This window comes from Microtus ochrogaster, unplaced genomic scaffold (assembly GCF_000317375.1).
Source record: "Microtus ochrogaster isolate Prairie Vole_2 unplaced genomic scaffold, MicOch1.0 UNK138, whole genome shotgun sequence".
In the NCBI taxonomy this organism is placed as follows: Eukaryota; Metazoa; Chordata; class Mammalia; order Rodentia; family Cricetidae; genus Microtus; species Microtus ochrogaster.
The window spans coordinates 205,298-213,167 of record NW_004949236.1 but is presented as its reverse complement, the minus strand read 5'-3'; the positions used below and the strand labels follow the sequence as shown (position 1 = coordinate 213,167).

General features: G+C 43.2%; 1 pseudogene; it reads left to right on the top strand.

Annotated features, from left to right (window-relative positions):
- The window catches only part of LOC101994771, a 14,718-nt pseudogene extending 11,616 nt beyond the window's left edge, over window positions 1–3,102 (top strand).
- Window positions 3,103–7,870: the final 4,768 nt, after the last annotated feature.

Genomic DNA, 7,870 nt, shown 5'->3' with positions numbered 1-7,870 from the left:
TGGCTTTCTGGGGGGCTGGAAGTATAGCTTGCTACAGAAGGGCTTCCTGAAACCTCCGCTGCCTGGTGTCCCGCTCAACCTGGCAGCGCTCTGAGGTCGCTGGGCGTGTGCTGCCACTGGGGTTTGGGAAGCATTTTCTGCTTTTTAAGCGGTTTGCCAGTGGTCGGAGCCCCCGCTAAGCGCTCTGGCGCCCTCTGGAGACCGATCATGTGCAGATAGGGTTACACACCTGGTGCTCCAGTGAACTCCCCAGGAATTGGCGATGAAGTGATGGAGGACAGGGCCCTGGTGAAGCGCCCCCTGTGGGAAGAGACTCACGGCTGCGAGAAGTGTGTTGAATTCTTCAGTTTCTGTGAGCTCATGGAACACAAGAAAACTTGCACTAAAAATCCTCCTGTCCTCATCATGAATGACAGTAAGGGGCCAGTGTCTTCAGAGGACTTCCCCAGAGCTGTCCTGAGCCACCAGCTGGACAGCCCAAGCAATAAGGACAGTCACCAGGACAACAGCGGTGATGTGGGAGTGATTTCTTATTAATAAAGAAACTGCCTAGGCCCCTTGATAGGCCAACCCTTAAGTGGGTGGAGTAAACATAACAGAGGGCTGGGAGAAAGAAGCTGAGTCAGAGAGTCGCCATGATTGTCCCACTCCAGACAGACGCAGTTTAAGATCTTTCCTGGTAAGCCAGCTTGTGGGCTACACAGATTAATAGAAATGGGTTAGATTAATATGTAAGAGCTAGCCAATAAGAGGCTGAAACTAATGGGGCCAGGCAGTGTTTAAAAGAATGCAGTTTCCGTGTAATTATTTCGGGGCATAAGCTAAGCTAGCCATGTGGGCGGCCGGGTGCCAGGGACGCAGCCCCTCCGCTCTAATTACAACACAGTGGCAACTCAGGAAACTCGAAGTAAAAGCTGGGTACCAACTCCATCCTGTACTTAAAGACAGAGACTGCCCTGCCACCTACACCCCAGGACATAAGCTATTTACTCAAAGGCAAAGTGGCCAACACCAATGTGACTCTGCTGGTTCTCTGTGGTACCAAGGTGGTAGTGAATCAGAGGGATGTGGAAGCCCCTGCAGTACCCGTGCCAGCTTCCCACAGCACCCTATGGTCCTGGAGCAGATTCTGTGTCAGCAGCAGCAGCAGCAGCAGCAGCAGCAGCAGCAGCAGCAGCAGCAGCAGCAGCAGCAGCAGCGGATCCAACTCACTGAACAAATCCGAGTCCAGGTGAACTTGTGGGCTACACATGCCCTCCACATCAGAGTGGGCAGGTGTGGACACTTTGAAGTTCTTAAGCAACCATGTGCCTCAGCAGGTGTCTGCTGCTGTGGCCCTGCTCAGCTAGAAATCCTCAAACCCTGCTCTGTCTCTAAATTCCTTGAAACAAGCGAAACAAACTAACCCATCTCAGTATCTCCCCTACACCCAGCACTTCTCCTCGGGGTTTTTCGTCCTTCACCTTGAAGCCTAATGGGACTTGGATTCTCCCCAACATTCTGTCTGGCCTCCTAAGTGCCCTGCTACCTCAGACCCCGGACTCTGTGCTTCTTCAGAGTCCCTTCTCTAGTGTGGCACTCAACCCATTCAAGAAAGGAAAAGTGGAGCTCCCAAACATCTCTGCATCTGCATTGGATGTCACAGGTCAAGGACAAAGCCTTCCTAGGCAAGCACAAGTTTTGCACCAGCTTCTCCTCAACATTTATCCAAGCCCAGTCCACCTGTATCAAAGTTGAAGTTCCTGGCACCTTTGTGGGACCCTCCAGCGTGTCCTGGAGGCGTGGCGCCTTTGCTAGCAGCACAGTCATGCCTACAAGCTGAGCAACACTGCTGTACACGTTGTGGAAAGAACTTCTCACCTTCAGCGCCCTTCAGATCCATGAGCTGAAGCACACAGGCAAAGAGCCTTTTGTTTGCAACATCTGTGGGAGAGCCTTCACCACTAAAGGCAACCTGAAGGTACACTACATGATGCATGGGGCCAATAATAACTCTGTCCGTTGGGGAAGGAAGCTGGCCAGAGAGAACACCGTGGCTGTGCTATGCGTGGAGGGAAAGAGGGTGCCTGAGATATTTCCCAAGGAACTCCTGTCCCCTCGCGGTGAGTGTGAACCCCACCATGTAGAACCAGTATATCTGATAAAGACCAGTAAGATCTCTGTGATCCAAAGCACAGGCATCCCCACTGTGCTGGTGTCCTTGGGGGCCAGCTTTCTGGTGAGCAAGACCACACAACTTCCAAGTTCGAAGACTCACAGTCGACTGTGGGCAGGAACGTGGAGACACCTGCTGTTTCTAATGATATGTCTGTAAGTCCCTGTCACTGGCCTTCATCTTTGGAGGCCCCATCCCTGAGCCCTCCAAACCTTGACCCCCTCCCCAGAAGAGGGTCAAGACAGCCAGCCAAAATCTTGACCACTCCCCCAGTCTATTTAAACTGCTCCCCAGAAAGTACCCTTGTGGTCTCCCCGCCCCCGCCCCCATGCGATGGCCGCTTCCAGGTTCCCCCTTGGGGCCATCATGGGAGCTCTTAAGGTCATGGGAGCCCTTAGCCATTGAGAGAAGTAGATGGTGGCAGGCTGGTAGGAGGCAAGAGCAGGCAAGAGGAGGGATGGTATGATGTAGAATGTACTTCTGTATATGTGTTGTTGCTTTTCTGTTTCTGCCATAAATAAAGCTGTTTCTGCCAATGGCTTAGCAGAGTAAAGCCAGGAGGGAAATCCGAACACAGAGAAAGATAGCAGGCATAGTCGAGAAGACACCATGTAGTCACTGAAGGAGAAACATTATGTTTCACTATTGTTTTAGGGCCTCAGAACTTTCTCACCTCTTTTGAGAGCATATGTCAGAGAACCTGAAGTTCATGAGTCCAGTTTGACTGGCTGGTCAGCCAGGTCCAGAGACACTCCTGTCTCCACCTCTGCGTCACTGTTATTACAAGCACATGATGCATTCATTGCTGCACTGTCATTACAACTGCACCCTGCTTTACTGTACTGTTACTACAGGTGTATGTTGCTTTACTGCACTGTTATTACAAGTCCATGCTTTACTGTTATTACAACGGCATGATGCTTTACCGCACTACCTGCTCAGGTTAGGTGCTAGAGATCACACTCGAGTCTTAAGGCTTCCTCAGTAAACATTTTAGCAACTGAGCCATCTTTGCAGACCTGGGACCAATTAATCTTATAACTGAAATTTTGTATATGCTGACCAGTATTTCCTCTCACTCTTCAGTACCTGGGGTTTTTCACACTTTATTAGGATTCTAGAAATTAAGCTTTCGCAGATTCTGCATGTCAGTGAAAATTTCTCTGCGTCTGGTTCGTCTTAATTCACGCGATGCCCATCAGTTTCATCTCTATCATTATAGACAGGACTTTTATCTAAAGTTAGATAAAATACTCAACTGCTTGTTATGAAAGGTTGCAACTGTGCACTTCTCAAAGTCCTGCAGACTAATAGACCTATCTCATAAAACACTGACAACTACATTCAAGGTTTTAATTTTTAATATACTCCAATGCCTTTAATGGAAGGAATGGAGAAAGTAGAGGTAGACTGTATCTGGAGCCTCAGCCAAATGTCCTTGCTCATGGACAAGGGTCTCCAGGATTCTCCTTGTGTGCTGAAAACTTCATGATTGAACATCTAAATCCCAGATGTCAAAATTAAAGCTTAGTGAATTACATAGAAATGTTTTATAAGCCATCCTACTGACATTGCTTCTCCTGGAATGTTAAAATTTAGAATGCAAACAAAATTACCATCAGTATGACTATTGCAAGTTGACCATAAGGGAAAAGATTAATGATCGGTGAAAATGAGCAGGGACCTCCAATATGCACACTGTGAGCTCTTCCACGTTCTGCCCCATCTCTTCCCTCATTCACCTTTCATTCTACACAAGACAGGAGGAGTTGCTCCTTCCAGTACACAAAACTCAAGATGCAAGTGAACTGTAGCAGCCAGATTTGTCCTTCTACATCCAATTTCAGCCCATAGGAAAGATGGTAAATATTCCATAGAGCTCTTAACCCAAACTCACAACTGTCAATCTCAACTGTGGCAAATATGTGTTTTCAGTGACACTTTATAAGAACAATACTTTTTTTTTTTTTTGGATTTTTTGAGACAGGGTTTCTTCGTAGCTTTTTTGGTTCCTGTCCTGGAACTAGCTGTTGTAGATTAGGCTGGCCTCGAACTCACAGAGATCCGCCTGCCTCTGCCTCCCGAGTGCTGGGATTTGTGTGCCACCACCGCCCAGCAAGAACAATATTTTTTTTGTCTCTCATGCTAAAAAAAAGAAAGAAAAAAAAAGAAAAAAAGGAGGGAGACTTTCAATTCAGTTTACATTTGACCATAAAAGAATGCTGGGGGTCAAACAGTAACTTACAATCTGGCCTTTACAATCACATTAATTTGCAAGCTCCATCTGTTCTTCTCTGCATAGTCACATCCTACAGTTTCTGATATTTCTCTATCTGTTAACTTTTGCCATGTACTAAAGTTTCAAAAGCTCTTCTACACCCTTCTACACAAATATTAGCACACACGTTTTTTTCTTATGACCTATCTAAATATCATTCTACTGTATTAGGTTTAAAATAAACTTAGTGAAATACTAAGCAGGCAGGCATGGTGCAGGAGAAATAGCCAAGTGTACTACATCTTGCAGGCAACAGGAAGTCAACTGACTGTCACTCTGAGTGATGCTTGAAAAAATACCTCAAAGCCCACCCTCATAGTGACACATGAACAACAGAAGGTGTGGCTCAGATTAAAGGTGTACCCTTCTGTTGTTGGAGACAGCTTATTACATTCTTGGTTACCCAGACCCAATATAACCACACAGAAACAATATTAATTAAAACACTGCTTGGCCTATAGCTTATGCATATCTCTTACATCTTAAATTAACCCATTTTTATTATTTTATATTTTACCATGAAGGTCATGGTTTACCAGCAAGGTTCCAGCATCTGTCTCCTGTGGTGGCTACATGGTGTCTTACTGACTCCACCTACTTTCTCCAAGCATTCAGTTTAATATTCCTGCCTAGCTCTATAGACCTATCATGGGCCAAAGCAAATTCTTTACTCATTAACCAATGAAAGCAACATATATACAGAAGGATTTCCCACATCATCTTCCCTTTTCTGTCTAAATAAAAAAATGTTTTAACTTTATCATAGTACAATTGCATATTACAAAACAGGTATCAAACAAGAATTACATTTACAATATCTATATCTACTTTTATCTTTTATTGTAACTAATAAAAACTGTAACTATATCTATTCTTCAATTCCTTCAAAGACTCCAGAAAGATATAATACTACCTAAGTAATTAGGAAGCAATTTCCAAAACTCTAGAATTGACAGAGATATTTCACTGCCTGGATAGTCACCCAAAGTTCTTCTGTATCATCGTAGCATACATCTTCAGACTACAGGCCCATAGTATCTGGCAGACTTTTCCATGAAGGAGAATCAGCCTCCTGGCTACAAATTGGCATGCCAACTGTGACAGCTAAATCCACATAAAGCCTGAGAGAGTTTGGAAAGGAATTATAGAAACAAAAAAACAAAAAACCAAGCAAACAAAGTTTAGCTAATTTTTTTCTGGATGGTCTCTGTTTGCTGGAGGTGAACAGGGATGCTGTGGCTCCTTGAAGAGAGGTCTTCTTGATTATGTATTAGCAGTAAAAACACTACAAGGACATCGTGAGGTTTTGAAATGGCAGCTTCCTGGTTTGAGCTCATTGCAGGAACAGCTCTAGCTCCTTTAGGAGGCAGAGTACTTCAGTGGGATCTATGAGCAACAGGTTACAAATTGCTTAATGGTGACACAGACCCACTGCGACCTTGAAGCTGGGGCAATGTTCATGGCTCTCAGAGGCAGTGAACATGCCTCCACCATGTTGGACTGGGCAGAACCAACAGACAGTGCTTTCAGAGTTGGTCCTAGCCATCCCTGCTTAGCATTTAAAAGAACAACAGTGCTTCTGGTCAAAAACTAATTATAAATACGCCTATAATAAAGACAAATTCAGATGAAAAATACCTCTAAATGAGTCACAGTGTCAAATATATGTGTATGGGCTTTGGAAAGAGAAGAAAAAGAGTATAGAGAGTTATAAAAAGAAGTAAATAATTCTATGAAAAAAGTCCTTTAAGAGAGAGAATACAGACAGACATAGATTAAAGGAGCAAAGAAAAATAAGCCACCTAAATATGGAATATACACAGAGAGTCTAGGTTATGTATACTATTGTGTTTTCTTTGAATTTTTTTTTACTGTGAATGAGCTAAATACAGAGAGACAGTTCATTGTACAGGCTGCTTGGCTAAACCAACATATATACATTAGGTATCTTGACTTCAAAATTTGGCTCTAAGGATGTGTTGCTTTGGAAAAGAAGTTCTGCTTTTGTTTCCACATAGAATGAAAACTTTTGAATTCCTTCCACACTATTGTGGTTTGATTGAACAAGATTCTCCAAAAGGGTCTCCATAAAACCCCCCAAATACTTTGCCCAACAAAAAGCAGGAAACAGTTTGGAGAGAACTATGCCCAAATTTGCAAATATTGTTTACAAATGTTTATTACTTTTAAAGGGGAATATGCTATAGAGATGAATACTTTGCATGAACCTTGGTTTATTGATATAAATATTTAAAGTCAATTTTTTATGTATCTTTCTGCTCTTTATTAAGGTATAGCTTTTTGTGCTGCTCTTTTAAAAACGTAATGTATAATTCAGAAATACAGGTTAATAAATAGTGACTTATAATAGTCAAGCTTGTAGTCATGTAAGTAAGGTTTTCTAGATGTACAGAGATATATTTCAGATAGATAATTATTCTTTAAACTTTTCAAAGACCTTCATAATATGGCATTTTAAATGTTTTAAGAACTTAGGACTTATGACAATGAGACACATCTGATCTTGGCAGCACCCATCAATTCCTGGAGAATGTTGAGCACAGAAGATATTCCACTTGGAGCTTGTTTTCTTCTTGGCAAAACTGATCTTTGGGCAAAAAATTGTCCATGCCTCAATCACTGATGAAAATGCATGGTGCCCAGACAGTATAAGGAGAATGCAAGAAAATAGACTGGTAAACCTTGCCAAGAGAGTGTAAGAGAGTTTTGAAAATTTTCCTGCCTCTGAAAATGGTCTGTCAGTTACTCTAGGCCTTAGCCAAAGTTGATTGCTCCAACACTGCAAATGATACTTTGAGTGATTGCTCACGTATCCAGTTGTGTCTGTCATTTATTGCACATTTTGGAAGATGCTTGATTGCAGCCTATTTGTTCAAGTAATATTATTTCCCTTCTCAGGTCTTTGATGGGGTTGAAGACTAGATAGTTGTAATTACTTTCCTCTCCTGACTTGGCCAAGCTCTTTCTAATATAAAACTTAGACTCCTTAGGATAGGATAATTATTGAAACATTTATTATATGTTTCTTGTCTGATATTCTTTATGCTAGTTGTAATTCTAATTTTTATACTTGATATTTGTTCTTACTGTATATAGTCTTTTTTTTAATTGAAAAAAAATTTCCGCCTCCTCCCAGCCTCCCATTTCCCTCCCCCTCCTCCTACTCCTCCCCCTCCCCCCACTCCTCTCCCCCTCCCTCTCTAGTCTGAAGAGCAGTCAGGGTTCCCTGCCCTGTGGAAAGTCCAAAGTCCTCCCCCCTCCATTCCGGTCTAGGAAGGTGAACATCCAAAATAGCTAGGTTCCCACAAAACCAGGACATGAAGTAGGATCAAAACCCAGTGCCATTGTCCTTGGCTTCTCAGCAGCCCTCATTGTCCGCCATATTCAGAGAGTCCTGTTTTATCCCATGCTTTTTC